Source organism: Anguilla rostrata, chromosome 7 (assembly GCF_018555375.3).
Source record: "Anguilla rostrata isolate EN2019 chromosome 7, ASM1855537v3, whole genome shotgun sequence".
Classification (NCBI taxonomy): domain Eukaryota; kingdom Metazoa; phylum Chordata; class Actinopteri; order Anguilliformes; family Anguillidae; genus Anguilla; species Anguilla rostrata.
Window position 1 is genome coordinate 44,953,449 of NC_057939.1, and position 22,524 is coordinate 44,975,972.

Sequence of the window (22,524 nt, forward strand, 5' to 3'; positions counted from 1 at the left end):
CCGTGGTCCTCATAAACACGTTGTCTGCAGTGATTCAGTTAAGGTCTTCTCCCGAGTAGCTGTACGTATTGTCCTCCGAAAGAGAGATTTATGGAATAGAATATAGGCTATTCCATGTAGACTGTTGCACTAATTTGCAGCGATATCTAGTATTGTTTGAGGCTGTTGTGCTGTTTTATTGCAGTTTGTCATTGACGGTTTGGTCTGTTTAGTTGTTAAATGTTTGTGTGTGTCTGTGTCTGTGTGTGTATCTCTCTAGTGTCTGTCTGTGTGTGTGTGTGTGTCGGGGGGAGGGTGTCTGTATGTATCTGTATAGTGTCTGTGTGTGTCTGTATAGTGTGTGTGGGTGTCTGTGTATATCTCTATAGTGTGTGGATGTCTGTGTGTATCTGTATAGTGTGTGTGTGGGTGTCTGTGTGTATCTGTATAGTGTGTGTGTGGGTGTCTGTGTGTATCTGTATAGTGTGTGTGTGGGTGTCTGTGTGTATCTGTATAGTGTGTATGTGGGTATCTGTGTGTATCTGTATAGTGTGTGTGTATATGAGCGTGTGTGTGCGTCAGGCACACAGCTGTCATGTCTCTGTCGCTTGCAGCAGCGATACGCCTGCCGGCCCTCTCTTAAGTGTTCTGTACCGTGTCACACATCCTTACAAGATGAAAGACTTAGGGGCTTACCGCCCTGGAGGGCTGAGCCGTCTCCGCGGCGCCCGCGCCGGTCACCTGACACGGGGGCAGACTGGCTCCAGCGCAGGAGGGGGGAGAGAGGCTTTGAAAAGGCCGTCGGACGGGCTTCGCTCTCACACCGCGGTATTCGTGACAGGGCCGCCCCCTCCGGACGCCCCAGGCCACGCCCGTGATTAACGACGACGGCTAGGAGGGGGACTCGCGCTTCCTGTCTCGTCTCCGAGCGTTTGCGGACGGATGCCTCGGCGCGGGGAGGGTCGTGGGAGGCCGGGGGGGTGGGGGGGTTGGAGAGCCGCGTGACGCGTCGCGCTGCTCCTCTTACCGCGGGGCGTGTTGACATTGACATTAGGACCCCGCCAGGAGGGCCGCTAACGAGCCGGCTTAGCGGACGCGGGCGGCGGTGACGGAGAAGGGCGGAGCCTCCGGCCGAGCCGGCTTTGCGAGCGTCTGGCGCGACAGGTGCGGCTTAACGAGCGCGGTCTGCTCTCGGCCTCCTGCGACCGAGCCGGGGAAATTCCCACAGTCCTCTGCTGCAGCAGGGAGCGGTGCCACAGTGCACCATTTCTGCCGGGGGCCGGGGCTTTGCTCTTAGGGCCACAGTGTACTGTTGCTGCAGGGGGTGGAGCATTGCACCCAGGGCCACAGTACTACATTACTGCAAGGGGCGGAGCTTAGCTCTGATGGCCACAGCACGCCATTGCTGCAGGGGGTGGAGCTTCACTCTTAAGGGCTACATTGCACCTTTGCTGTTGAGCTTTTCCAAGCTTTTTTCCTTCTGTTCTTGTGCAGTGTAGCGTGTGCCTGTTCTGTTCTCATCAGGGTGGATCCTGACACTGTTAATCAACAGCAAGAGGTCCTGTGGCTCTTCCTGGGGAACTGTGTCAAGAGCCATCTAGCCCGTACATTTTCTGAACTACATTAATTTAATTCACCTAAACATCTAATTTGGGTTAAATCAGCTGCTGTTGGTAGCTGTCAGAGGCAATGTCCCTTTGCTTGTGTGGTGTTTTATGTTTGTTCTCCGCTTGTATTTCGTTGTTGAACTTCTGCTCGTAGGTAAATGTGGCTCTTCAGTGACTGACCGTTGAACAGATCATTATCTTAACTGGCTTATCTTAGCTGGCTGTCCTGGTGAGTGGGTACGTGCGTTAATGATCAAATCCACCATGCAGTCCCGTGTGCATCCCCAGCACCTCACAGAGAGGGGTTGGACATGGAGGGGGGAGAGATTCCGCTGGCCTGACGCGATGCTCCGCCTCGCCGTTTCTGACCTAATGAAGAAAAATGCCCCCCGCCAGCCTGCTCCTGGAACGAGTCCAGCGCTCACCCCCCCACCCCCCGATGAGAACGATCACAGTGAGGCGGGTACTGTAGAGGGGGCAGGCGAGGTGAACACCCCCCCCCCTCCCCCACATACACCGCTGCTCGGGCTTCCCTTTCTCCTCCAGCGAGAGAGCGGAAAAATGCCCCCCCCCCACCCCCCATCCACAGTGTCGTCTTTAGTTAGGGTCGGCTTGTTCAAACCACAGCGTCGCAAACCCACCGCTCGCAGGAGAATGAATCGCCGCACGGCGCTAACGTTGACGACCAAACGCAGATTCGAAACGTTCGCCCCGCTTCTGAGACGGGTCGCTTTAATTTCGCCAGCGCAGCCTCCGGAGGAGGCCCGGCGGCCAAATTGCTGGGGGATCTTGGGAAATGTCGAATGTTTCGAACGGTTGGGGAGTCGTGTTGTGTTTTCGGTAGGGGGCTCCCAGCAGGCTTTCCGCACTGTGGAATGCGTAGCCTAACGCTCCCCGCCCCAGCGAAGGTGTATTTTTACCGGTAACTCGAGCTCCGGCCGGGCCCTTTCGCAATCAACCCCCCGTCTTGAAAGGAAAGCGAGACCCCTGCCCCCCCCCCCCCCCCCAGGGTTTCGCCTCTTTGGCACCGAAGGAGTTTTTAAACGGGTTTGGGCGGAACCCCTGCTGCACGTGAGGGGGGGGGGGGGAGCCGCCGCAGGGTCCAACGGGGGGGTCGCTGCGGCCTCGCCCTCCGTCCCCTCTTCCAACTTCCGTCGAGGGAAAGAGGGGTACGGCTTTCTCCCCTGCGGACCGGGTGTGGGGGGTACTCCAGTCCCAGGTCGTCTGGCTGTCTTCTCTCTGCTCAAAGCGCCGAAAAATCCCACAATGCATCTGCTTTGAAATGAGGCTCTCGGGGGTCTGAGAAACACCCGTGTGGCCCGTCCGTGAGCAGGAGGGGCGTTTATTAGCGTTAGATTACTGATCTTTGTTCCATTTGGGCCAGTAGCTTATCTTGGTTCTCACAGGCGCGCTGATGACTCTGTTTTATTTTGACGAGTGGACCGTCTTGACGCAGCGTTCGGTGTTGTCTGAGTCATCCCGCGCAGCCCACTGAGGTCTTAATGTGCTGCAGGAGCAGGTTTCCCGGCTTCCTGTTCGACGCTTTCGCAGAGCTCTCCTGGAGGCGAATGACTGGGCGTTGAGAGGCTCCGGCACGCAGGTGAGCTTAGCAGCCGCATAAATCACCGGACCCCGGGTCCCCCATGTAAATAAAGGAAAATCGCGTGGCGGGAGAAAGTGCCGAACGGTCTCGCGTTTGCCAGAAGGGCATCGCTAGATTTAAGGGACAGAGAACGTTCCAGTTTCTCGAGGCATCCGAATTTTAAAAAAGCAAACCCGAGACCGTGGTGACAGAGAATCCACTGCCCTCAGATTTTGGCTTGTAAATTTTGGTCGCCGCGGGAATTTTTTGCGACCGGCAGCTGACGCCGTCCGTTGCTAACGGAAGACGTCAGAGAGCCGTTGTTTAAACGCAGTTTCTTTGCCGCGTCTGATCTGCTGCGCCGTTTCTCCCCGCCACGTCTGGGAGCGACAAGGCGTGGCGTTCTAAGCGGCGCGTGCTTCGACGCCGGGGCGGGAAGCTCGTTGAGCCCCTCCGCGTCCCGCCCGCGTCCGGGGCGCGTCTGCGCCCAGGACAGCCGAAGCTCGTTTCGGAAGCTGGGGCGGCGCGGTGCGGTTTCTCTTGGCCGCAGTTTATCGCGCGAGGCCCCGGGGGCGGGGCCTCCCGTCTCCACGGCGAGGGGAGCCCCGCCCCCGGCTGCGCGTGCGGGGAGAGAGAGGAGCGACGGGGGAATCGGATTAGCCTCGACTCGCCCGGGCTTCGGACGCTCGGTTCTCAGGCTTTACGACGCCCTGGACCGCGGAGTGCTGCGTTCGATATTTTCAGTAGATTACTGAAGTCATGCGCTAGCCGTTTAATGCCAGGGAAAACGCGAGCGCTCACATTTGCAACAAAGCGAAATGGCCTCTCCAGTGTGAAATGCTCTGACCTGATATGATATCTTTGGTCATTTCCATACGGATGCTATAGGATCCCGTTTATTGTGTTCTATCCATCTGTGCTAAGGCAATATCCACGTAAGATGAAAGATCTAGAGTTGAACACGGTGCTAGTACCTCTAGGGTAAAGCTACCTGACCTTTAGCCCAGTGGCGCTAACACCACATTCAACTGTGGATCTTTAATCTTACACGGATGCTGTATGTATGGCACAGATGAACATTGTGTTAGCGCTGCTAGGCTAAAGCTACCAGACCCTTAGCCTAGCGGCACAAAAGCCACCTTCAACTGTGGATCTTTAATCTTACATGGATAGTGTATTAGCTCAGATGAACATGGTGTTAGCGCCGCTAGGCTAACGCTACCAGACCTTTATCCTAGCGGTGCTAACACCACGCTCAGCTGTGGATCTTTAATCTTACACAGATTGTGCATTAGCACAGATGAACTTGGAGTTAGCGCCGCTTGGCTAAAGCTACCACGGCTTTAGGCTTCATGGCCCAGGCCGCGTGTGCGTGCGCGAGGGCACAGGTCGCAGTGACGCCTTTCTAATCGGGGGGGCCTGCTTGCGTCTGCGCCCCATCTGCTCCCGCGCGCCTGCCGGCGGGACGACGAGCGGAGCGGAGCGCCCGGCGGCTGGGACAGGTGGGTGTGCCCAGTTCCCCGTCCATCTGGAAGGATGTCAGCGTCCCGCTTCGGGTACACGCGCCCGGATTAGCCTGCGGTCGGGGGGCCCTCAGAGAAGCCAGACCGGTTCCTGGGGGTGTCCTGCTCCAGGCTCGGCCCCCGCTGGGGGGTTATCAGCGTAGGCCGTACTCCCAGATGTCCCCTAAACCGCTGCCCTTGCACGGCTCTCTTCACTGGGTACTTTTTCTCTCCTACGGCACGGAGATCCCCGGTCCCCCGTGAGAGGCGAGAAGAAGAGGAGGGCTCTTCACTCCAGGGAAGCTCTTGAAAGCTCTTTTAGTATTTGATGGATGCAAATCACTCCCAGTGCTGTGCCCTTGGAGTTTTATTTACATCCCTACATTTAAAATAATTGCCTCGAAAATGTTGCCGGGAAAAAAGGGGTTTTTTTTTTTTTTTTTTTTTTTTTTTTGGGGGCACTAAGAGAGAACATCTTATCTCACTCAACAGCTCATCTAATCAGACAGTTTCTGGCTTCATCGTCGCCTCAGGTCTTCAGTCAGACGAAACTTCGCCTGCCTCTCGGAATAGTCGATGCCGGTTCTGCAGTTTTACTGCGCGTTAATGGAGGTCTCCTGCCTGCTTGTGCGTTCTCTCTCTCTCCCGGTTGCCTTAGCAGCCGTAGCTTTGGGACGGATTCCCCGCTGGCGTGCTCCGTGCGCCCCGCGCAACATCGATAAGGGAAACCCAGCTTGCTCCCGGAGAGCATTCTGGGTAATAGCCCCCGCGTCGAAGCCGCAGGCGGGGGGCCGGGGTGATGTCAGTCAGCCGTTTTCAGGGGGAACGGTTGCCATCGGCAGCGGGGGGGTGGGGGGTGTGGGTGTGGGGGTATGAGGGGAGGCTGCGTGGGGACTCGGGGATTTGATAGGGGCGCGGGGGACCGTTTCATGCTTCAGCACAGTCTGTTCTAGCCCGGGACTCTAAAAACCAGCGGGAGGATTCGCACTTTGTATTCTCGACGGTTCAAATTCCTCACCTCGACCTGAACCGTGTTACAGCTCCAGCTTGACACAGCGTCTCCTCTTTTATTGCGGGGAAACCCAAGAACCCCAAGAAAAGGACAGCCGGCATAAAACAACAACAGCCCGTTCCTGGTGTGCGCGGGCTCGGGTTTTATAAGCCCGAATTCCTGTCAGAGATACTTTTTTCCTCATTCGAGTGGAACCGAGAACAAAGCGCTATTGATTCTGTGTTTACTCTGGGCTGAGAAGGCGAGGCTGCCGTCGCCTGTGTTCAGGCCGGGTTTCGCACCTTGCTCGTTTGGCGTGGTTTTTCAGAGGCCCTGGTGCAGTTACCACCTCGGTGCGGTTTCTGCGAGCGGGTGGGAACACTCCACCAAACGACCGCTCCCTCAGCTGCCCGAAAACGGCGCTGTCAGCCTCCTTCCAACTGCACTGCGCAACGCTGCAGCTTATGCAAATGCCACCTTCTTGTGAAAAGAAAAGTAGCATTATTTATTATATCTAATACCTACCGCTGTTACACTTAAGTGTACCAAAACAATACTAAAACTGCTTAAGCAAATGTTTAAAATCACACATCTGACACTTATTACAATTTAAAAACATTATTCATGGAAAGTTTGAATGAGTCCATTCTTATTTTGTGAAAGAAGACCGCGTAGTGTAATTGTATCTCTTAACGAATGAACGCTGTCCTCAAATGCTCTTACCTGATAAGGCTGCCAAAACAAAACTTTAAATGCAAAGATCATAGCAAATAGCCTAATCAATGCCTCACAATTGTTCCTGGACTGGATGGAATCATAAATACTTAACCTCTAAGATGGGAAAAAGAAGCAAGAGCAATTCCATTCAAAGACCATGAAGTTGTGAAATGCGAAATGTTAAAAAAATACAATAAAATAAAACTTTCACAGAATTGTGTTTTGTGGAGTGAAAATCCATCTTTGGCATCTGCACCCTCTTGCTCCGACACAGTTGCAGCTGTGCTGTAACCCAGAATGCATTTCTCACTGGTGCGCGTAATGAAGTGGATGACTGCTTTATGCCACTTAGCACGGTTCACAAAATGTCTTCCCCTCTGGCAGAAGAAACTTTTTTTCTCAAAGCTCTGCAAATTGAAAACCCACCGCGTTTAGAATTTTCAGAGTTGCTTTGGAAATTTCCCGGGTGTTCTCGCTCGGTCACCGTAGCGAATTCCAGCTCTCTCTTTTTCCGTCTCGATGAAGCGTCTGGTCGGGGAGTCGTGAGATTGATGCGCTTCTGCGTACCTGTGCCCCCCACACGGGACTGGCCGAGGCTCTGCAGAGATGACAGCTAATTTCTTTTCCTGATTAGATTCAAGTGCAGTTCGTGTTGGAGTGCTGCAGTGCTGACCCTGTACACTGGAGAGTGGTTTACGGGCGAGACCTGGTCTATTTCACAAAAGGAACGAGTACCTGTAGCAGGGACCTGTGAGCTTGTTGAAGGTGCGCGGTCGTCGTCTCAGTGCCGCGGATGATGTCTCTCCATGTCACCCGCTTCTTCTGGAAGCTTTCGTGGCCCTGCGATCGGTCGGAAGTTTTAGTGCTTTTAAGCAGCAACGTCGCACCAACTTTGTGAAGCGTGCATTTATGATTTCTCTGTACTACGGAGTTAGCCTGGCCACAACTAGGGCAATAAGTTTGTTATCAGTTTGGCAGAATTAGTCCTCAAGTCTGTGGTCATTTTCTGTCTGTATCATAAAACCACAGTGCACTGAGGTATAATTCATCCGGATATAGGCAAACTCCATTTTACCCATCAAATGAGTGGTTACCCATTTTTATGAATTTTGTATGTATTACTTTATTGTGCTTAAGCATTGGGATAAAGGACACATTTCATTTTAAATAATTGTACTCCGATACCTTGGAAATTGGGGTTCTTGGGGATAGAATTGTTCATATCTCTTGCTGACATGTTAAACTCGGGCTGGTAAATTGTGAAAGACTGATTTAGATAAGTCTGCTGTTGGTTTCACGGGTGAAATAGAATGGGTATTGGAGGGACGGCATGTCATAACCTTAGCTGAATGTTTTTGCAGGTACGCGTATAAATTTAATAAAATGTTTTTGTGAAGCAGAAATTTTCCAGGTAAATGCGAGAAGAGATTCGCACCCTGTAATCAACGCGCTTGGATGCATCATCGCGTTATTTCCGCTCTTGTTTTGACAATATTTTTGCAGGTTACGGTTCCAGGCACATTGTGGCTTTTTATCTAAAATGGTTAGGGTAATACCGAACTGTGGCAGACCATATTATTAGATAGATTAGTTTTGCTGAGATGATTTTATTTACAATACAACAGAGGCACAGACCGAAGCGTGACCTCGAACCTGCAGTCCGTCCCAAACCACGTCCGCAGGGAACCGTTGCACACCTGAACGCCCATGTTGTTGCAGCTGTTGTTGTGATGGTGACAAAGATTAGGATGGGGCGGTGTGCAGCAGCACTGATATAGATGAGTTGAAGGCTGCATGCAGTTTCCTGGTTTGTAGCAGTGAGCAGTATGGCTGAACTCTGGTCAGTTTCCTGGTTTATAGCAGTGAGCCAGAATGGCTGAACCCTGGTCAGTTTCCTGGTTTACAGCAGTGAGCCAGAATGCTGAACTGGTCTTTCTGGTACAGCAGGCCAAAATGGCTACCTGGTCAGTTTCCTGGTTTATAGCAGTGAGCCAGAATGGCATGGAATTCCTGGTTTAGACGTACTGGGCATCAGAACCACTGATTCAGTGTAAAGACGGAGTGGTAGGGGTGGGGGGGTGGGCTGCACCCTAACACACCGCGTGCTCAGACAGGGCGAGACGGTTTGCCGCACCCTTTATTGGGGCCTTTTGCGAATTGCGGTAATTAGAGTCGTTGGAAGAGCGAGCACGCAGTATATTGACAGGGGCCAGACAGGAAGTGTGTCTGGGGGCTCTTTAAATTATTTCGCTTCCCGAAATGGGAAAGGGCTCTGGAGAGTACCGGCCGCGGCGGCAGTTCACGGTCGCTCGGCCACAAGACGGACCGCCCCAAAGCGCTCCAGTGCTTCTATTTTGGGTATTTAATTAATCTGGCCTTGTGAACAGTTCCCTCTATATCTGTGGCAAACACTCCAGGGTTCCCCTCAGTTCCCACCCACAGGGCCACACAGGGAAATGCGCTGCGCCCATTCGAATATGGATCACCGTAGATACACTTGGGATTATTATTTTATTTTTTTTGTTGCAAAAGTGCCCAGAATCAAAGTAATTGTCTTTTCTTTATCATGGATGTATGGGCATTAGGCCTGGGGGCTGGACTTCAAACAGGCGCTCAGCTGCCTGTCCGCCTTGTGTGTGACCTTTGACCTTTACCGGAACCACTAAGTACTTTTTCATTGTAGAAGCATCTGACCGTATTTTCCCTTTGTTTATGCTAGCTAGTGTGGCTGGCTAACAAGACGTCTGTCTGGGAACATCTGAGAGTCTGATCAGATGAAAATCCATCCCACATCCTCATAGAATTTAGCATCGGGTCGCTGAAATATCGTTATCTTACCCCATGCGTCATTGTCTTGTATAGATGACCTGACCTTGAAAAGATCTATGTCGCAAGATCATTTCTTTCAACGGCTAGTGACATGAGCCGTGAGCAGTCAAATGTTTACAGGTAACAACACGTTTCTACTGGCAACCGCAAATAACGTAAATGCACTAAGTCAACAAACATGGCCCCTCCGCCCTCATTTCTGCAGAAGATGAAGTGGCTGTCTTCGCACCTTGACCACAGATGCAAACACATGATGGCACAACACTGCTTCTCTTTTTTCAGGTTCCCTGAACAGAGACGGGGAAGGACGTTCTGTCTGTGGGCCACTGTGACAAGCAGAATCGTGAGTACCTCCTTTTTTTGTGTGTGGGTGGGGGTGGGCAAGCTGGATCTACTGGACATTTATGATTGGCCAATGAGATTTTCCTTCTCTGTGATTGGCTGCGCCATAGTTGGCAGTGATGCCCGATTTAATCATTCCAATTTTGGGGAGAGATTTGTACTGCGCCAAGACATCATTCATCACTGTCATCTAGCTGTTGGCATTCTGATCAGGTTCTGAGGAGCTGAGTGAGCAGAGGTTGATTAGAGGCCTTCTTTTGGGTCTTTCACATTATGAAAGTGAAACGCGCGTGCACTTTCTTGGGAAAACATAAACGGGGCAGGGAGATATGGATCGATACTGGGCATTAAGATTTATATCAGTGTTTTTTTTTTTTCTGGGCTCTGCTATTGAGTGAGAGTGGAAAATGACTTCACGTTGCTCGTTTGTTTAGGAGGGGGACACGCGTGCCTTAATTTTGCGTGTGATCTACTCAGCCGAGGTGTTTAGGGATGCGACTCGGGTGGAGCGTCTCGGGGGGGGCACGAGCGCCGCCCCCGCGGCGGTTCGAACGCGCGACCGCCTGGTTCGCCGGCGCCTCGCTGTTTAGCGGCCGTTGCCAGGGGAACGTGTAGCCGCGGGCCTGGGCCCGCTTGTTTGGTCTTGCCATGCTTCTCCTCGTCACCCTCAGGGACCGAAAGTCATTCTGACGAACCACTTTAAGTTATCAGCCCTTTGTGCGAAGGGACCTTTGTCTGCAAAGACCTTCTAGATGCTTCCGAAGAGCACTTGAGCTTTACCGGAGGAACCTTGCATCTTGCACCTTGAGAAATTGCATCTTTTCATCAGCAGGATGTGGTCCTTTCTACATTGAGACATTTTGTGATGTAATTTTTTGGGCGGGGCAGACAAACGTCCCCTGGCGTGCTAGGGCTTTCCTGTGTGTGTCTGCCGCACACCCGTGTGTTGGAGCGCCTTTCCGCGGTCTGCGGCGTGCCCGTGTGGCGTGTCCTCATCACCAGCGGTGACCTCAGCCAGCGACGCACACCTGGCCTGCGGGGACGCAGCTCGTCTGCTTCCTGTTCTCAGCAGGGTGGTCGGCCATGGTACGCGCTCCAGGAAGTAGACTTTTAGTCACGCTGGTTATCATTAGTCTGTGGTACATTCAGCATTTACACCATAAAGCATTTATAACGCCAGATAGTTACTGTGGCACTTCATGACCCCCTTGCTGTGGGATACAGCAGCGGTGGATTCAAACTGGCAACTCTCTGGTTACGTTTTTTTTTTAACGCTCTGCAGAATGCAGCAGCTGCTCTGTACGCTTCCGCTGTGGACAAACCAGTCGGATCCCACAGGAACCTCGAAACACGCTCCGATCACAGCCAGCGAAACGTGTAAGGTCGGGAGGGAACCACGTCGCCTCAGGCAGTGCCGCGCGTTTACCTAATGAGTCGTAACAGTCTTACCATTGTGTGTGCGCTGTTTTTTTGGGGGGGGGGGGGGGAGGTGGTAGGTTTTGGATTGTGGATTGATTGTCCCTCTAGGCCGGCTGCAGCTCTTACAGAGGTAGCCAGCCATTAAATGCTTTTCTGGAAAATTGATGGGAAAAAAACATCGTTATTTCACCCGGGGTTGGGGGGGAGGGGGAGGGGGTTGCTGCCGTCGAACGACCAGAGCCAGAACCGTAGCGGTCTGCTGTCAAACTGCCGGACCCGCGAGGAATAGTAGACTCGCTCCGATAACTTGCAGGATAATTAGGTAACCTAATAAAGGCGCAGTACATTTGCATTGTTTGCTTTTGATCAGCTGGGAGGCAGGGAGAGGAGGGGAGGAGGGGGGGGTGTTTGGGCGGGGCACTCAAACAGTTCAGCATTTCCTGAAGTGTCTTGTTTGCATCCGCCATCAAACGGCCCCCGAGGTGTGACTGAGCGCGCTCCGAGGGCATCTGCGGTCACCCCCCCCCGCCCCTCTGCCGCCACCCCCGCTTTTTTAAATAAGACCCCAACGGCTGCGCCTTTGAGCCGCCGGCCGTCGTACGGCCGAGCATTAATTCACTTCCTTCCTCTCCTCCTCCTCCTCCTCCTGCTCGCGCGGCGGGCCTTTTTGATGCTAGCGGCCGGGCCGAGAGCCCCGAGCAGAACAAACAAACAAACAAACGAATGGGCGGAGGGAACAGAGGCGGCCCGAGCGGCGGTTTGATGTACTAATTAGTTAATCTCCGTCGGAGTGTCCTCCGGGCGGCGGCCCGACCTTTCATCTCCCCTCGGCGGGAAGAGGGGTGGGGGGGGAGGCGCGGGAGAGAGTAGGGTGAGGTGGCGAGCTGGCGGAGGGGCTGGAGGGGGGGGGGGGCGTCCGTCTCGTCTGTCCTCCGAGCTTGAACTCGGGCCCTTCGTTCTTCTCCGGCACGGCGTCGCCCCCCCCCCCCAGCCCCCTTCCTCTTCCCGACCGTACGCTCGCCGCATTTCGAACAGCGGCTTCTGAAACTTGGTCAGCGCGGTAAAGCGGCGAATCGTTTGAATTCGCGCGAGGCGGCGCCGGCGGGACCGTGCGGCCGAGCTCGGCTCGGTTTGGGGCCCGGGTTCGCCGCGGCCCGCGAAACCCCTGCCGTTTTAGCGTAGCCCGTATCCGCGGCGTCGCCCGTCTAGTCTCTGGCGTTTAACGGCCGTCTGTTAATGAACGCGGCCTCCCGCTGTGAACAGAATTAGGGTTCCGGTATTGGGCAGGACTGATTAAAGAACGGGATAAATACACACAGAATGGGGAATCGGAAGCCCTGAGGCCTCAGGTATGCGCGCTACACTAATGGAACCTCATTTTACTTTGAGTTTAGCGGGCGCATTGAAGGCTGTCAGAAGAACTGCATATTGGTACCTACCATATTGTTTGTGTGTCTGTCTGTACTCCTTTACCTACGGTTATTATGCCTTAAAAATTGAAGCTGCTTTGGTTGTGTTTTCCAGCAGCGAGAGAGTGTGGGGATTCACGCACAAGCGAGACCCCCCCCCCCCCTTGCTCCACCCCCCACTGGAAGTTGACCAACTATGCACCGTTTTTCATTATTTATCTTCAGCGATTACATTAGTTTCCCCTGTTCGTTAAATGCGAAGCGCTGTTTATTTTTATCGTTCGTTCTGTCGCTTACCTTGCGTGATTTAGCAAAACGAACGGACGAGTTTAATCAGTCGACGGGTCGCTCCCCGTGACGACGGGTCGCTCCTCATGACGACGGGTCGCTCCCCATGACGACGGGTCGCTCCCCATGACGACGGGTCGCTCCCCATGACGACGGGTCGCTCCCCATGACGACGGGTCGCTCCTCAAGACCCTGCGAGTGGGCCGTCTCTGGGCAGACCTTTCCAACACAGGGGACCGGTGATGTCACGGGACTGCAGCTGAACACAGTGTGCTTCCGTTAATTTACATGCAAAAGGTGCCTTCATTATGGGGGGTGGGTGTTGGGGGGGGGTGGGGTGGGGTGGCTATTCCGTTTTCAATTTCAGAGGAGATCGGCGTCCCTGTTTAAATTCACCGGCTTGTATTTGTCGCCGAATAAATTGGCACCCTGATGGTTCGGTTTAACTAGAGGCAAACCATTTCCCAGGTAGAGAGGAGTTTTTAAAAAAAATCTAGATTACATGTGGTAAAATAAAATGGCTTTGCCCGTGCGGTTTGCTGCTAATGTCCCCAATCACTTTTCACGGTCGTCATTATTGGAAAAAACTTATTTGAGGAAGAGAATTGTCCAAACTCGCATCTTCAGGTATGACTGATGGATTTCCTGTGCTATTGATGGAAGGCTTTTCAACACAGCCTACTGAGCACTGCAATAAATTTTACATGAGTATTTTAAATATGTACCTTACCATATGTAATGGTGTGTGCTACATAGGAGCTAGGCTGCTGTGCATTTCTCTGTGCAGTTTTCTTACATGAGCAGTAGAGGGAGCAGTAGCTAAGAAGTAGAGACCCAGAACAGGCAGGTGTGCTCAGTGAGATAAGGTGATCTCTGCTCTGCCTTGCATTGTGTTCTCTCTCGTGTTTTACTGCAGTTGTTGAATGTCAATGAGCTTATTTTATGTGGATTTTACTCAGTTTATTACAGATAAAACAGTCTCTCTGAAACGCTTTGAGTGTATCTGCTGTTCTCATTAGAGGCTATTGTACTGTTCACATTCTCGCCGTCTATCACAGCGGCGTTTGTGTGCGTGCGGGTGATAGGGTGAAATGAGCTGTAGCTTTGCGCCAGTCGTGGGTGAGGCCCTCCCCTCTCCCCTGAGTGGGCCAATGGCGTGAGGGTCATCCGAGGGCTCACTTGGCTTCCGTCTTCTGTATGGCACAGCAACGCGGCGTCTTCTCATGGTGGATAATGTTACAGTTAGAGGAGAGAGGTTACTGTAGCTCTTCCCAGGCCCTGTCTTTCAAACCTGGCATTGTGTTGTTGGATACTCAGGGGTGGGGACCACCTGACAGGAGACCTGTGAGACCACTATGAGAGTGCGGTTTCTCATCTCTGCGTCACTGTGTCTGTCTTCTCAATTCCTCCTTTTGAGCTGGAATGTATGGAGTGGAGTGTATGGAATGGAACAGCCCAGTGCAGTCCTTGACCAGGATATGTGATCCGGATCCCTTTCTTGATGTCATGCCAAGTTTTTTTTTTTTACCAACAATTTTGTTTACGGTCTTACATCGGCAGTCATTTGCTTGATCTGACATGCTAGCTAAATTTGTCGGTAAGCTCGTGAATGGCGAGGAAAGATTACTCATGTCGTCCTGGGGAACGTTTTACAGGTGGAATGAGGAAGTGAGCCGATGGGGGTGCAGTCGGCCAGCTGGCTCATCCAGCGAGGTTAATTGGCGGAACCCAAAAGCCATACGCACCCACCCCCCCCCCCCCCCCCCCCCAAACGAAGCCGCCCGCGTCCTGTCCTAACCTGATCAGACAGCCCCCAATTTCCCCACTGAGCCCCCCCCACCCCCCCCACCCCATGCGAGATAATATCCCCCACCGCTTCCAATTATTCTTGTTTTAAAAAAAAATAATAATAATAATAATCTCGGTTTTGTTTTTAATCATTAATCCTATCTGTCGCAGCCTGGATAAGCTTTCTAATGGCCTCCCGTGACACGGGCCCCTGTTCATTAACCCGCCGGCCTGCTCTGGCTCGCCAGTGTTCCCCGAATACAGCGAGAGCCTCCGCTAATTACCGCTATCCCTCCCGCCCCCCCTGGACCGCGGCCACCGTCGATACCGCCACTGAATAACCGGGTCCATAAGGGGGGTGGCACGTTAACCTAAACGGTCAATCGGGGCCTTAACGATCGCCGGCGTTTTGTTTCCGTTAATGGCGCGCGCGTTCGAGATTAACGACCGGCGGGCGAGCGGCCGGTGTTTTAATTAAGGGGGGGTCCGCTTTATCGGCGTAGAAAGGGACGCGCCGCTATTCAAATCGAAAGACCTCGCGGTGGTTTAACCCCCGCGGTTGCCAAAACCCGCCTTTGTAAGGACGGAGTGTGGCACAGTCGGCAAGGAACTGGGCTTGTAACCGAAAGGTCGCAGGTTCGATTCCCGGGTAGGACACTGCCGTTGTACCCTTGAGCAAGGTACTTTACCTGCATTGCTTCAGTATATATCCAGCTGTATGAATGGATACAATGTAAAGTGCTATGTAAAAAGTTGTGTAAGTCGCTCTGGATAAGAGCGTCTGCTAAATGCCTGTAATGTAATGTAATGTAATGTAATGTAATGTAATGCCCCGGACGCACGTCCGCCGTAAAGATCCCGTCCGCGGCATCGCTGCGGGAGGTCGATGTCCGTGCGGCCGCGTGAACCGCGCGCCGGTTTCCGACCCGGCTCTCGACGTGGGAGGCGTGTCGAACGCCATCGCGGGCGTTCCGCTCGCTCTGCGTTTTCCTGACAGAGTTTCGCGCTGTGCGACGCGGCAAGGTAAACTGCAGAAAGGCTTCTGTAGCTGGTAAACTTCATTGCAGCTGAGCTGAAGCTGTAGGCACTGGCTGAGGCTCTGAGAGTTTCGCCTCACTGTAATCTAATGGTAAATGGACTGCGTTTATATAGCGCTTTTATCCAAAGCGCTTTACAATTGATGCCTCGCATTCACCAGAGCAGTTAGGGGTTCGGCGTCTTGCTCAAGGACACTTCGACATGCCCAGGGCGGGGGATCGAACCGGCAACCCTCTGACTGCCGGACAACCGCTCTTACCTCCTGAGCTATGTCGCCCCTGGGCTTCGGACATGGGTTTATTTTTGCTTCCGAGTTGATCTCTGCTGGTTAAACATTGATTCATCTCTGCTTCTTAGTTAGCATAATCCCTGCAGGTTACACAGCGATTGATCTTTGCTTCCGAGTTATCATAATCTCTGAAGGCTTCAGACATGGGTTTATAAGTGCTTCAGTTAGCATAATCTCTGCAGGTTGCGTGCGGATTGATCTTTGCTTCTGAGTTAGCATAATCTCTGCTGGCTTCGGACGTGGGTTTATGATTGCTTCAGCGTTAGCACAATCTCTGCAGGTTGCGCGCGGATTGATCGTTGTTTCTGCGTTAGCGTTTCTGAAATCGCGCGTGCTCTCAGCAGTACTCTGAGCTCTGCACTCGGCAATGTTCTGGAGTGTAAAAGCTAGCCTGCCGAGCTGCTCGGTCGGTAGCTTGAGCCCACGCTGTTTCTCCGGGTGACTTTGGGGATCTGCAGAGAAGGGAAGCACACGGCCTCGTCCCACAGGAACCTGGGCGGGGTTTGTCATTGAAAAAAGGGAAAAAAACACTGACGCCAATCAGCCACAACATATTTCCCGCCACCACAGATAGCTAACAAAAAAGTAGCAACATTTAATCTGAATTGGAAGCATGTTTGATTGGTGTCAGGCAGGTATGGAGTATGGGGTGGGTCTTTTGGTGTTGGCCTTCCTTCAGCTCTGTTTGGAGATTTTGTGCCTTTTACAAAAAGTCATTGGAATGATGGGGCCTGGAACGTTTTCGCGGTGTGAGTCCAGCACAGCTGTCTCAGTCTGCCCGTCTGTGGGGAGGGGGGGGGGGGAATCGCTGCCCCCTACAGGTGATGCATGGTGGTGCTCTCTGGGCTGTAGTGTCCTCTCTCTCCAGACCTCTCACACAGACTCTCAACTGCTCGGCCTTGTTTCGGCGTCAAAGCGCATTCTTCATCCGAATCTGTGACCGGCTTCCACCGGGTCGTCTGGCTGGTTCGGCTCTTCGTCATCAAAGCCTCATTCTCTGAGCTGTTTAAAAATAATCTAGCCTGCGAATGCTAAAAGCGGGGGCTTGTGTTTTCCACGGGAAATGTCCTGACGCTGTGTCCTTACACCCCCCCTTCCCTAACCTCTATTAATGTCCCACGGCTCGCCGTGCTAATAGAGGACATTAAAAGGACATTAAACAGGACAGACGTCCATCACAGACGGCTAAATGAGACTTTGTTGTGTGTGTGTGTGAGGGTGTGTGTCTGTGTGTGTGTGTGTTTGTGTGTCTGCACTTTTGTGCGTGTTATAGATTTGATTGCCTAGTGGGGACATTGTAAGTGTACGCCGCTGCAGAAGCGGATTGCAGGTAAAGATTGTAAACCGTCTGACTCGTTCTGGGCGTGATAAAAAGCGTCTGATAAAAGTCTTTATGTAAATGGCTAACGGCGTAGCAGTGCTCGGGGCAGAACTTGGCGGCCGCGGCGGGTTCTTGCGCTGCCGCTTAGCCGCGGCTCTCGGCCCTCCTGGCCTGCGGCGATAACTGATAAGGGGCGAAGGGGGCGATCAGGGGCGATAAGCCTGGCTGAAACATTACGCCGACTCTGCGCTAGGCTTCGCTAGCCGTCGCCCGTTTTCCTGGCTAACGCGGGGGGCGGCGGCTAACCCCCGTTAAGACGTTCGCAATTAAAACGGATTAAACCTACGCACTGCGGGACGGTCGCACTGGAAGGCTCTTGGTTTGAGGGGGTTTTTTTGCGGAGGAGCCGAACGCGAGCGGGGGGCTAGGAGGGCGGGCGAGCGAGCCTCCGCTTGGTTCATGATTTATGAATATTGTGTTTTTTTCCGCCGCGAATCGATTGGGCGAAAGACAATATTCATAAATAATGAATGGGGATCTCTTTGACCTCTCCCTGCGTTTCAGGCAGTATTTCTGTGTAAAAACCAGAGTCTCAAACACCCTTGGCTGAGCTGTTCATCGTCGGGTCACTGAAAGGGAGCTTCACCCTAGTCCGATCGTTATATCACTCACCACTTCCTGTGTACAGAACCCACTTATGCAGTGTCACTTCCTTGGCCACAATGCCTTACGCTCTTAGTTTTATGGAGTTCCGAGCATCCATTCCCACTTGGGAATTCCTGGCTCTTGTGAGTGGGTGTAGTGTGTCACAGGGTAGATTTTTCCAGGCGGGAAGACTGGATTTTTATCTGTAAAGGATGGGGTAGATTTGATTTGAAGGGAGGGATTCATGCTCTGGATAGCAATATAAGCAGTTTTGTGTTGGATCACGGTATTGCATCAAGTAGCATTAGTGGGTGACAGACATGCTGTAGGTTTTTTTTATTGGGCGAAAGTGCTGGATTTGGGTAATTTTATATTTGATGCAGTAATATTTAACATAGTAGTCACTTGAGTAATGATGTTTGGTTCAGTAGTTGTATATGGGATTACAGTATTGGATATATTATTTGTTTTTGATTACAGTATTGAATGTAGACTACTTTGGTTTACTGTATTTTATAAATTAGTAGATTAAATAATTTGATTCTGTGCTTATATATGGATCTGTCAGTCGTTTAATATTCGGTGTATGAATGTTGGTTTTGTATTGAAAACTTTATTTGTCAATTGATGAGCCTTTTGAATGCAGTGTATTTCTGTGACTATTATAGCCTGTCAGAAGCGAGCGGCTGTTGCCGTGGTAAATCCGCAGTACAGTACCGGTCTCGGGCCCGGGGAGAAAGGAGGGAGAAAGATTGATGGACAGATCAGCGGATTAATGGGCAGAGGGAAGGGGCGAGATGGATGGAAGGGTAGATGAATGTGCGGACAGAGCGAAGGGTGGACGGATGAAAGGAGAGATGGATGACGCGGGGAGGGCGAGATGACTGCGCGCCGAGACGAATGGACGCGCGGTCAGAAGAAAGATTGATGGCGGGGGGGAGACGGACGGATGGAGGGGGACCGCGCGTGTGAATTTCTTTTTCTGTTTTTTTTTTTCTTCCTTTCTTTTTTTTTTTCCTTCATCTCGTTTGGTTTCTCTGAGGAAAGAGCGGCGCGGCAGAGAGAGAGAGAGAGCGTCAGCTCGTCGGGTTAAGACCTCCTTCGAAAACACCGCTCCTCCCAGGCTAGTCTCTTCTTCTTCTTCTTCAGTGCTCCTCTGCGTTCGGTGAGAAAGGGAAACAAAGAAAAGTTAATGCGCTGAGAGGATTGAATTTTTTTTTTTTTTCCTCCTTCCTCTCTCCGCAGAATCAATCTCTTTGCCCGTAGCACTTAATGCTAATGAGGCCCTCTCCAGAGCTTTTAATCTCATCAGGGCCCGGTCTACTGCCCGGCCGCCCGCCCGGCCGCCGGACGGTGCCCAGTCAGCCCTGCCGGGCCCCGCTCCGATTCAAACGCCGCCGCGCCCCCAGCCGAGCCTTTCGGACGCGCGTAACGCTGACTCGCCGTTTTTAAAAAACACCCCCCCCCCGCCCCCCTCCCTCCACGTGTTGTTATGTGTTCTGACCCTCCTGTGGATGCTGCTGCGTACGGTCGCGTTGTGGTCCGCTGTCAGCTGTGGCGAGGTTTTAGCGATGGCGGTCACCAAGTGCGGCGGACTTTGTGACCGGTGTGAAGCTCACCGCACCCCTCCCCCCAGCATTAGCACTTATGGCCTTGGGTGCACTCCTCCTCTACCTGCAGGCAGAAATACAAATTGTTGTTTTTACATTTGTGTCTTCCTCTCCTCACCTGCACAGATACAAGTTGTATTAGTTTATGTTCTTCCCAGCCTGTGTGTAAGAAGGACTCTGTACACAGCTGTATTCCCAGTTCTAATGTTCTCCTCCTACCATAGCCCTGTGTGTGTGTGTGTGTGTCAGTGACCTGGGTTCAGTTTCTAAGGAGGACTCTGTACACAGCTGTACTCCCTGCACTGATATTCTCCTGTTACCTGAGCCCTGTGTGTGTGTGTGTGTGTGTGTGTGTGTGTAAATGATCCAGTTCAATGTCTTAATGAGGACTATGTACTCCCAGCTCTAATGCCCCTCCTCCTGTTACCCCCAGGGGGGGGGGGGCTGGTTCCCCTCTGCCCCCCACCAGTCTGCATGTGCCAAGTCACTTCACTGCGTCTGCCGTTCCTTATCGCCTTCATTTCCTCAAAGACAATCTGACTCCATTAGCACAGGAGCTGTCAGAGCATTAGCCACAGTCTGCGTGCCCTCCCTCACCCTCCTCCCTCACCCCTCCCCTCCCCCCCACACTGTAGCCTCACGTCACCCTCCCCCATCGTCGTCGTGGTGATCGTTTACCCCTCGCCGTCAGGCACGTCTCGCCGTCCGGCGCGGGGAAGCGGCTCTGTCCGCGGGGCGGGAAGGGTACACGACCGCGACGAGGCGTGCCGGCCGCTTCTCCGGCTGATGCTTGCATCGGTGGGGGTGGGGCTGGTGGGGCCTGGGGGGGGTTGGGGGGGGGGTCAGTCAATTTGCGGAATGGAGACGGCGAGCGTCGCCGCCGCGCACACTTCCAGCGCTCTGATTGATCGTCCGCCGGCAGCCGCTAACCCGGCGCTCTGGTTCTCCCGCTCGCCCCGGCGCACGCTGGGCTCGGGCTGTGTGATGTAAGCGACATTGTGCTTTCACAGCCAGGGAAGCTTCTCACCGCGCTCCGGTCAGTGTGCAGCCTGGTGGTGCTCAAGCACACACACACACACACTGACACACACTCAGACACACACACACACACACACTGACACACACTCAGACACACACACACTGCACACACACACACACACAGACGCACACAGACTCTCGCTTGGAGGTTTTTTGTGCCTGGAAGGTGTGTGCTGGACTTTCGAAGCCTGATAAGAGGCTGCAAATATTAATAACGGCGGAAATGTTAGTGCTGGCTCTCTCATGCCCCCCCCCCCCGGCAACGCTCGGGCTGTCAGACGCGCCGGATCCCGAGGAGAGCGCTCGGAGCGTCTTGGATTTCTCGCCCGTCCGTCTCGACCGCGGCGGGGCCTGATTGACAGCTTCCCGGCAGCGGCGGTGTCAGGAAAGGGCAGCCCGTCTCCGCGCGGCTCCGGAGCGAAGCTGGGGGGGGGGGGGGGGGAGATGAGGGGGAGGGGAGAGGCGAGAGGCGGGAAAGAGCGCCCGGGAAACGGCGGTAACCTGGAGCAGGGGGGGGAGAGGAGGAGGAGGAGGAAGCGGCGGCGGCGGCGTCACGGGCAGGAGGAGGGGGGTGTGGCCTGACGCCGTGGCGATGTGGCTCTGTCTGCGGGGAGGCGGGAGACACAGAGGCAGAGTGACTGGAGAAGCTAACGGGAGAACGCTTCAGCGTAGCAGCCCTGGAGAGGTGAGGAGAGCAGTCCTCTCTCTCTCCCTCCTTCCCTTTATCGCTCTATCTCTCACTGTCTCTCTCTCTCTCTATCTGTCTCCATCTCTGTATCTCTCTGCCGCTCTCTTATTCTCCTCTCTTTCTCCCTATATATCTCTATCGCTCTCTTAATCTTTATTTCTGTCTTTCTCTCGGTTTCTCTCCTCTCTCTCTCTTTCTCTCTCTCCTTCTCCGTCTCTCTCTCGCTCTCGCTCCGTGTACGCTGGATGTGTGCTCCGTTGGCCAAGCTCACCCAGAACGCCCCCCAGCTCCGGAGAGCAGAAGACTGCGGCCGCATCAGGTGTCTCCCCCGTGAGGCGTCGGCCTCGTGGATCTGGAGAGCCCCCGGTGGATCTGGCCGTCCCGGCAGGTGGATTTGAGCTGCCCGGCAGGTGGATTTGAGCTACCCGGCAGGTGGATTTGAGCTACCCGGCAGGTGGATTTGAGCTACCCGGCAGGTAGATTTGAGCTACCCGGCGTGAGATTCCCTCTTCCTCCCGAGAGCGAAGAAGAGTGCGATGCTCGGGCTCCGGAGTTGAGCCGAGGGGGAAGAGAAGCGCGGCAGCCCGGAGGCGGCCGTTCGCCCCCCCCCCGACACCACACCCCCGCCCCCCCGCCCGTCCTCCGTTTCCCCGGGAACCGCGCGGGGCCCCCCCCCCCATGAGCGAGCCGATGTGCGGCTGTGGCTGCAGCATCATCTCCACCCTGATGAAGAGGCTGGGCCGCTCCACCTGCTGCTCCGACCTCCTGTCCTGCAGCCACACCTCCGAGCACCTGCAGCGCCTGGCCACCCGCTGCCCCCCGCCCACCAAGGTAACACCAGCACCCCCCCACCTCCCCACCTCCCCACGCACCCCGAGCGGAACCCGGGCAACCCAGCGCTAGTTACTACGCTAACCGGATTGTTACTAGTCGTTGACGGAGTCTGTAGCAGCATGAATCTTTGAAGGTGTAATTCCTGGAGCCTGACCTTGCAGTAGCAGCAGCAGTAGCAGCGGCAGCAGCAGCCTAAGTATCGTTTTGCCGTCATCAGACAATGGAAATGCAATGCAGTAATTGATTTTATAATGGAGGGGTGATTTACTGGCTGTCCCGGCGACATCGAGCTGGCTTTGAACTGGAGAGGGGCCCTAATGGATGCGGTGAGATTGTGGAGGGCTGGCCGGGTCTCTCGCTGCCGCTCGCCTTGTTGACAGAGATGGGTTTTCTCTGGGGGGGAGGGAGAGTGGCAGAGTGTTGGCTTTCTCCCTCTCGCAGTGTTCTTTGGGAAATGTATACTCTCCCCCGTGTGCCTGAGAAGGCTCCTCTCTTCCCCGGGCCTCCTGCTGGTCGCTAAGCTTCTTTTTCTTCGCGTACGGCGGCTAGCCCGGTTAGCGGTCAGCGTTAGCTCTTTGAATTTCGCCTCCTGCGTTGTACTGAGGCGG

The 22,524-nt window shown here is 53.7% G+C and overlaps 1 protein-coding gene across 2 annotated transcripts in view; it reads left to right on the top strand.

Annotated features, from left to right (window-relative positions):
- The window catches only part of LOC135259819 (F-box/WD repeat-containing protein 7), a 144,106-nt gene that overhangs the window by 14,146 nt on the left and 107,436 nt on the right, over positions 1 to 22,524 (top strand). For both annotated transcript variants that reach the window (XM_064344586.1, XM_064344587.1), the window contains exon 2: positions 9,490 to 9,550. The gene's annotated coding sequence lies outside the window, so the exon portion shown is untranslated. The remainder of the gene's footprint in view (positions 1 to 9,489; positions 9,551 to 22,524) is intronic.